Source organism: Zea mays, chromosome 4 (assembly GCF_902167145.1).
Source record: "Zea mays cultivar B73 chromosome 4, Zm-B73-REFERENCE-NAM-5.0, whole genome shotgun sequence".
Lineage (NCBI taxonomy): Eukaryota > Viridiplantae > Streptophyta > Magnoliopsida > Poales > Poaceae > Zea > Zea mays.
In genome coordinates, this window is record NC_050099.1 from 199,944,232 (window position 1) to 199,952,430 (window position 8,199).

The following is an 8,199-nucleotide window of genomic DNA, read 5'->3' on the forward strand; positions in this document are numbered from 1 at the left end:
GTCGTTGGAGGAACGCAACTTTGCGGAAGTTGGTACCTTTCGGCCATCGCTCGGCTTCAAGGATTTTCATCAGGCAGCCCGGCTGCACCCCCTCGCCGGTGGTCACCCAAGACGGTGACCACCAGTTCGATGGTGGGGAGAAGCGAGTCGGGCTGCGACCTCTGCCCCTCCCTCAACTTCAAGGATGTTCATCATCAGTGCTGGGGAGGGGAGTGCGCCGAGTTGGGGCCCGTCTCTGCGCGGGCAGCGGCCCGCTCCTTCCCTCAGTGATCGGGGGGGGGAAGGGCGTTCACCGTCCGTGGCGCTGGCAGCTGCCGCGTGTCTGGCTCTCCGGCCTGAGCGGCTTCGGCGCTGCTTCCGGTGCCACCTCCCACCGAGGCAGCCGGAAGAGGTTTCTCTGCCGACGAGATAGTCGGTGCCTCCCGCGGACTGACCTCCGGCTCCACGGCCTTGGTAGCTTGTCCTCGCCCCTCGAGTGGGGTCATGGGCGAGGGCCTTGTCGCAGCAGCGTCTGCCCTGAGGTCATCGCTGCTGCTGTTTGGCCGCCCGGAGCGGAGGTCGTTGTCGCTGCTGCCGGAGCGGGCGGCGGCAAGCCACATGGGGTTTTGTCGCCCCGCAGGCCCTCCAATGTGGGGGCTTGTTCGTACCTGTGGGGGCGGAACCGGAGTTCCGTTTGTAATGGCACCTTGAGTGCTGGTGTCTGTTCATTGCGGCTGTCGGGGCCTGAACATGTATGTATTTTGGCATGAAGCCGTGTTTCTTCCTCATTTCGAGCACTAGGACTCGCCTGTCGGCTAGCTGAACCGCTTAACCAAGTGTGAGTTGCCTCGTGCGGAAGGTGACGAGTGAGGTATCCGTATCCCGGAGGCGTAGGAGTCCCTCGGCTCGGTCGTCCTTGCCGCCCGAGGCTTCTCTTGCTTAGTTAAAGAAACCCTCGGTCGCTTTGCGATGAGCCGGAGCCGGAGGCAGCGGTGCCAGCACGGATAGAGGCAGAGTTGGCTCGAAAAGAAGCTTCGTCGGCCGGAGCCTGGCCGGGCTGTCCACTGGCCGGACCAGCGCCGGAGTCGGGTTGCGAGGCCATGAGCCGGACTGACGTCCACGGGGGACAGCTGGCTGAGGCTACGGAGCAGCCGGTCAAGCCATCTGCTCGGGCCGGGTTCCCGGAGGACACCCTAGCGGCGATGGCCCAGGCGTGGTGCCGACAGGTTCCTTCGAGGTGGAGATCCTCCGACCGTGTTGCCGTTCGTGGCCGGGTCGGATTCTGCCGAAGGTGGAGTCGACGCCGAGGGTGCTGTTGCTCCCCCACTGATGTCTGATCCTGCAGGAACAATTTATCTGTAGTGTGCGTATGTTTTTTGGCGGTCACCGAGGCCCAAACATATCGTCGTCGTGTTGTAGAGCTGCGTTTCTTTTCCCCTTGTTTCGAGTATCAGGACTTGTTTGTCGGTAACAGAATTGTTTGTCCGAGCGAGAGTTACTTTTCACGGAAGGTGATAAGTGAGGTATCCGTATCCCGGAGGCATAGGAGTCCCTCGACTCGGTCGACCTTGCCGCTTACGTGTACTCTTACTCGTCCATAGGATTCTGTTATCGATATAGTCGAGAAGGCACGAAAAATCATTTCGGCAGAAAAGTTTTCGAGCATTAAGACTTGTTCGGTCAGCGGAATCGCTTATCCGAGCATGAGTTACTTATCGCAGAAGGTGATGAGTGAGGTATCCGTATCCCGGAGGCGTAGGAGTCCCTCGGCTCAGTCGGCCTTGCCTGCTTACGTGTACTCCGTCGTTTTCAGGATCCCACTTTCGAAGTAGTCGAAAAGCACGAAAGATGTTCTGGCAGAAAGACTTTTTCCGAGGAAAATTTTGACGCAGAGGGGGTTCGCCCCTTCTAGCCCCCGAGGGAGGGTCGGGCTTTGCCGAGGCAAGGCTGACCCTTCCTTGATGGTTAGACTTTATTGGCGTATGTAAACGAGGTGTATGAACGACTTGAAAACATCTTAAGGGTAGAAGCGACGTAGCTGTCGGATGTTCCAAGCGTTGCTGTAGACCTCGCCTTGACTGTTGGCCAGCTTGTACATTCCGGGCTTCAAAATCTTGGCGATGATGAACGGCCCTTCCCAGGGAGGCGTGTGCTTGTGACGCCCTCGGGCGTCTTGTCGTAGCCGAAGCACCAAGTCGCCCACCTGGAGGTCTCGAGACCGAACCCCTCGGGCGTGGTAGCGTCGCAGGGACTGCTAATACCACGCCGAGTGTAGTAAGGCCATGTCCCGAGCTTCTTCCAGCTGGTCCAGTGAGTCTTCTCGGTTGGTTCGGTTGCTTCGGTCGTCGTACGCCCTCGTCCTCGGGGAACCGTATTCTAAGTCTGTGGGCAAGATGGCCTCGGCCCCATAGACCAGAAAGAACGACGTGAAGCCCGTGGCTCGGCTCGGCGTTGTCCTCAGACTCCAGACCACTGAAGGGAGTTCCTTCATCCATCGCCTGCCAAACTTGTTGAGGTCGTTGTAGATCCGCGGCTTGAGTCCTTGCAGAATCATGCCGTTGGCACGCTCTACTTGCCCATTCGTCATGGGGTGAGCTACGGCGGCCCAGTCCACCCGGATGTGGTGATCCTCGCAGAAGTCCAGGAACTTTTTGCCGGTGAACTGGGTGCCGTTGTCGGTGATGATGGAGTTCGGGACCCCAAAGCGATGGATGATGTTGGTGAAGAACGCCACCGCCTGTTCGGACCTGATGCTGTTTAGGGGTCGGACCTCGATCCACTTGGAGAATTTGTCGATAGCGACCAGCAGGTGCGTGTAGCCCCCGGGTGCCTTCTGCAAGGGACCGACGAGGTCCAGACCCCACACAGCAAACGACCAGGTGATGGGTATTGTTTGCAGAGCCTTAGCGGGCAGGTGGGTCTGCTTTGCGTAGAATTGACACCCTTGGCAGGTGCGTACAATCCTAGTGGTGTCGGCCACCGCGGTTGGCCAGTAGAAACCCTGTCGGAAGGCATTTCCAATGAGGGCTCGAGGTGCTGCGTGGTGACCGCAAGCCCCCGAGTGTATTTCTTGTAATAACTCCTGACCTTCGGCGATGGATATGCATCGCTGGAGGATGCCTGAGGGGCTGCGGTGGTAGAGCTCCTTCCCGTCACCCAGCAAGACGAACGACTTGGCGTGCCGCGCCAGTCGCCGAGCTTCGGCTCTGTCGAGGGGTAGCTCTCCTCGGTGGAGATATTGCAGGTACGGGGTCTGCCAGTTTCGATTAGGCGTGACCCCATTCTGCTCTTCCTCGATGCGCAGTGCCTCACCCTCGGGGGCCGAGGGCACCTCGGGCAGGGCCGAGACCTTCTCGGGCTTAGGCGTGTCGTCGGTCTTGACTGAGGGTTGATGTAGGTCTCGGGAGAAGACGTCCGGGGGAACCGTTGTCCGCCCCGAGGCTATCTTAGCCAACTCATCCACAGTCTCGTTGTATCGTCGGGCGATGTGGTTGAGCTCGAGCCCGAAGAACTTGTTTTCCAGGCGCCGAACCTCATCGCAGTAGGCTTCCATCTTCGGGTCACGGCAATGGGAGTTCTTCATGACTTGGTCGATGATAAGCTGCGAGTCGCCACGAGCGTCGAGGTGTTGGACCCCTAGCTCAATGGCGATGCGCAACCCGTTAACCAGAGCCTCGTACTCGGCCACATTGTTGGACACCAGGAAATGGAGGCGCAGCACGTAGCAGAGGTGCTTCCCGAGGGGCGAGATGAAGAGCAGGCCCGCGCCTGCTCCTGTTTTCATCAACGACCCGTCGAAAAACATGGTCCAGAGTTCCAGTTGGATTGAAGCTACCGGAAGCTGGGTGTCGACCCATTCAGCCACAAAGTCCACCAAGACTTGGGACTTGATGGCCTTCTGAGGGACGAACGAGATTGTCTCGCCCATGATCTCCACCGCCCACTCTGCAATCCTACCCGAGGCCTCTCGGTACTGGATGATCTCCCCCAGGGGGAACGATGACACCAAAGTCACCGGATGAGACACGAAGTAGTGTCGCAACTTTCGCCGCGTCAGAATTACCGCGTATAGTAGCTTCTGGATTTGCGGGTAGCGGATTTTGGTCTCTGACAGTACTTCACTGATGAAGTAGACCGGCCTCTGGACGGGCAATGCGTGCCCCTCTTCTCGTCTCTCGACCACAATCGCGACGCTAACCACCTGAGTGGTAGCGGCGACGTAGATCAAGAGGGCTTCTCCGGCAGCGGGGGGCACCAAGATGGGCGCGCTGGTAAGGAGCGCCTTTAGGTTCCCGAGGGCTTCCTCGGCCTCGGGGGTCCAAGTGAAGCGTTCGATCTTCCTTAAGAGGCGGTACAGAGGTAGGCCTCTTTCGCCAAGGAGCGAGATGAAACGGCTCAGAGCCGCAAGGCATCCCATGACCCTCTGTACTCCTTTCAAGTCCTTGATGGGCCCCATGTTGGTGATGGCCGCGATTTTCTCCGGGTTGGCCTCGATGCCCCGCTCGGAGACGATGAACCCCAGGAGCATGCCTCGGGGGACTCCGAAGACACACTTCTCAGGATTGAGTTTTACGCCTTTCGCCTTGAGACACCGGAATGTCGTTTCAAGGTCGGAGAGGAGGTCGGAGGCTTTCCTCGTCTTGACTATGATGTCATCAACGTAAGCCTCGACCGTTCGACCAATGTGCTCTCCGAACACGTGGTTCATGCACCTTTGGTATGTCGCACCCACATTCCTCAAACCGAATGGCATAGTAACGTAGCAGTACATGCCAAAGGGTGTGATGAAAGAAGTCGCGAGCTGGTCAGACTCTTTCATCCTGATTTGGTGATACCCTGAGTAGGCATCGAGGAAAGACAGGGTTTCACACCCAGCAGTGGAATCCACGATTTGATCGATGCGAGGCAGAGGGTAGGGAACCTTCGGACATGCTTTGTTTAGACCAGTATAGTCTACACACATCCGCCATTTCCCTCCTTTCTTTCTCACAATCACAGGGTTGGCAAGCCATTCGGGATGGAATACCTCTTTGATGAACCCTGCAACCATCAGCTTGTGGATCTCCTCGCCTATGGCTTTGCGCTTTTCTTCGTCGAATCGGCACAGAGGCTGCTTCACGGGTCGGGCTCCAGCATGGATATCCAGCGAGTGCTCGGCGACATCCCTCGGTATGCCAGGCATGTCCGAGGGACTTCACACAAAAACTTCGGCGTTCGCGCGGAGAAAGTCAACGAGCACTGCTTCCTATTTGGGGTCGAGCTCGGAGCCGATCCGGATCTGCTTGGAGGCGTTGTTGCTGGGGTCGAGAGGGACGGACTTAACCGTCTCAGCTGGCTCGAAGTTGTCGGCGTGGCGCTTCGCATCTGACGCCTCCTTGGAGAGGCTCTCTAGGTTGGCGATGAGGGCCTCAGATTCGGCGAGGGCCTCGGCGTACTCCACGCACTCCACGTCGCATTCGTACGCGTGTCGGTACGTGGAGCCGACGGTGATGACCCCGTTGGGGCCCGACATCTTGAGCTTGAGGTAGGTGTAGTTGGGGACGGCCATGAACTTAGCGTAGCATGGTCTCCCCAGCACTGCGTGGTAGGTTCCTCGGAACCCGACCACCTCGAACGTGAGGGTTTCCTTTCGGAAGTTGGAGGGAGTCCCGAAGCAGACGGGCAGATCGAGTTGTCCAAGGGGTTGTACGCGTTTCCTGGGGATGATCCCGTGAAAAGGCGCCGCGCCGGCCCGGATCGAGGACAGATCGATCTCCAGGAGCCCGAGGGTCTCAGCGTAGATGATGTTGAGGCTGCTGCCTCCGTCCATGAGGACCTTGGTAAGCCTAATGTTGCCGATGACGGGATCGACAACGAGCAGGTACTTTCCTGGGCTCGGCACACGATCGGGGTGGTCGCCCTGGTCGAAGGTGATGGGCTTCTTGGACCAGTCTAGGTAGACTGGCGCCGCCACCTTTACCGAGCAGACCTCCCGGCGCTCTTGCTTGCGGTGCCGAGCCGAGGCGTTCGCCACTTGCCCACCGTAGATCATGAAGCAGTCGTGGACCTCGGGGAACTCCTCTGCCTTGTGATCCTCCTTCTTGTCGTTGTTGTGGGCTCTGCCACCTTCCGCCGGTGGCCCGTCCCTGTGGAAGTAGCGCCGAAGCATGACGCATTCCTCAAGGGTGTGCTTGACGGGACCCTGATGATAGGGGCACGACTCCTTGAGCATCTTGTCGAACAGATTGGCGCCTCCGGGACGCTTCTGAGGGTTCCTGTGCTCGGCGGCGGCGACAAGGTCCGCGTCGGCGACGTCGTGTTTCGCTTGCGACTTCTTCTTGCCCTTCTTCCTCGCGCCGCGCTGAGCGGACGCCTCTGGGACGTCTTCTGGCTGGCGCCCCTGAGGCTGCTTGTCCTTTCGGAAGATGGCCTCGACCGCCTCCTGACCAGAGGCGAACTTGGTGGCGATGTCCATCAGCTCGCTTGCCCTGGTGGGAGTCTTGCGACCCAGCTTGCTCACCAGGTCGCGACAAGTGGTGCCGGCGAGGAACGCGCCGATGACATCCGAGTCGGTGATGTTGGGCAGCTCGGTGCGCTGCTTCGAAAATCGCCGGATGTAGTCCCACAGGGACTCTCCCGGCTGCTGGCGGCAGCTTCAGAGATCCCAGGAGTTCCTAGGGCACACATATGTGCCCTGGAAGTTGCCGGCGAAGGCTTTGACCAGGTCATCCCAGTTGGAGATCTGCGCAGGAGGCAGATGCTCCAGCCAGGCTCGGGCGGCGTCGGAGAGGAACATGGGAAGGTTGCGGATGATGAGGTTGTCATCGTCCGTCCCACCCAGCTGGCAGGCCAGCCGGTAGTCCGCGAGCCACAGTTTCGGTTTTGACTCCCCCGAGTACTTGGTGATGGTAGTCGGGGTTCGGAACCAGGTCGGGAACGGTGCCCGTCGTATGGCCCGGCTGAAAGCTCACGGACCCGGTGGCTCGGGCGAGGGGCTCCGATCCTCCCCGCTGTCGTAGCGTCCCCCACGCCTAGGGTGGTAGCCTCGGCGCACCTTCTCGTCGAGGTGGGCTCGACGATCGCGGCGGTGGTGCTCGTTGCCGGGGCGACCCGGGGCCGCAGGCGCTGTGTTCCACGTGCGTCCGGTGTGGACCGAGGCTTCCCGCATGAATCGGGAAGTCGCGGTGCGATGCTCCGGGGGGTACCCCTGCCTTCGGGAGGCAGAGCTCTCGGCCCGTCGGACCGCGACATCTTCCAGGAGATTCTTGAGCTCTCCCTAGATACGCCGCCCCTCGGTGGTGGATGGTTCCGACATCGCTCGGAGTAGTATTGCCGCCGCAGCCAAGTTCTGGCCGACCCCACTGGAAGCCGGGGGCAGCCTCACCCTGGCATCATCGGCGATGCGGTGCTGGACGTCCTGGGCCAGATGACACGCTTCTTTGGCTGGTGCTCGGCCTGCCCACTCCTGCCTGATATTTTGCCGAAGCTGCACAAGTTGTCCTGCTTCCTCGTCGAGCCTGACATGTACCTCGCGGATTTGTTCGAGCTGTGCGTCCTGACCCCCTGCAGGGACTGGGACCACAGCTAGCTCCCGAAAGATGTCAACGCGAGGCGCATGCCTAGGGGGATCACCGTCCTCCGGCATACCAAGATGGTTGCCTTCGTCGAGACCCCCTAGATCGACGTGGAAGCATTCGCGACTTGGGCCACAGTCCTCGTCGTCGAGGCTGTGGCTGCTATCGGAGCAATCGGAGAGGCAGTAGTCACATGCGGTCATGAAGTCCCGCATGGCACTGGGGTTATCGAGCCCGGAGAAATCCCAACCAGAGTCGGGCTCGTCATCTTCCTTAGAACCCAGGGGCCCGTAGGTCGAGACGGCCGTCAGCCGGTCCCAGGGTGACCGCATATGATACCCCGGAGGGTTTGGACATGCCTTTATGAAAGCGTCCACCGAAGCGGGGTCGCTTGGTGGGTCGCAGCTGAATCTAAAAGGCATGGGATGTGAAACGGACGGTACCTCTTGATCGACGGGCGGTGACGAAGTCACGTCGGGGACGGACCGCACCGTTCTCAGGTACGAGGCTAACGCCCAGCAAGCCCTTCACGAGCGTGCTGGCGTCGTCTGTCTGCTTGGAGTTGGTGTGTTGCGGGGAAATGATGCTCGTCTTCGTCTTAGATGCGAGGTCGACGCCCGACGTGTCCCCCGCTGGGGCGCCAGCGTCGTCGACTCGCTCGACAGCC